This window comes from Convolutriloba macropyga, chromosome 1, assembly GCF_964194025.1.
Source record: "Convolutriloba macropyga chromosome 1, txConMacr16.3, whole genome shotgun sequence".
NCBI lineage: Eukaryota > Metazoa > Xenacoelomorpha > Acoela > Convolutidae > Convolutriloba > Convolutriloba macropyga.
In genome coordinates this window covers 75129000-75129737 of record NC_134468.1, presented here as the reverse complement: position 1 = coordinate 75129737, position 738 = coordinate 75129000, and positions in this window count along the sequence as shown.

The following is a 738-nucleotide window of genomic DNA, read 5'->3' as shown; positions in this document are numbered from 1 at the left end:
CGTTCCAAATCGTTCCAAATCTTAAAGGTCAAAGTTTGACACCAAAAAGTTTGCAAAGATACTGAGTTCTTCAGTTTGATTGCAACAGCATTAAGCTACAAAGTATATACAGCTAAAGGGCAATGTTGCGAACGAAAAAAAACAGGAGGAGAAACAAGCATTTGTTCATTGTTAGGTCAATTTAGAAAAGGTCAGAGGATAAGTGTTTTTTAAAGCAACTCAAACGACAAATTCCTGCAAAATTTAAATAGCAACTTTTACAGTGGCTAGTTTTTTTTTTAAAAAGAACATTGTTAGAGTGTTATTTAACAGTTAAAAAACCTCGATACTGAATGTTTTAAGGCGAAGATGGCGACCTAATTGAATTTATTAAGACCAGTTTTTAGACATCCCCGTGCTAATCAGAACATTTTTAGAGTGTCCTTTGTCTGATTAGACCCACCTTTGAGGAGGATTAAACTTTCAAATTGTATGTATCGCTCGCAGCCACTGAGTTTCTTAAATCACAATATTTTTTAATTTAGAAATTTATGTGGACACATGTTGCATGAAATCAAGTCTTAGAAGGAATTTTCAAGATTTGGATTCCAGTTTGCAGACAGTTGAGAATTCTCACTCTCAGGCTCAACTGAAAAAGTTGACTTTAACATTGTTAGTTTCGCACTTTTTTTTTGAACTTCCATGAAAAATTTGAAAACAGAAAAAAATGAGAAACATGAAATTAGGGGAAAAACAAAT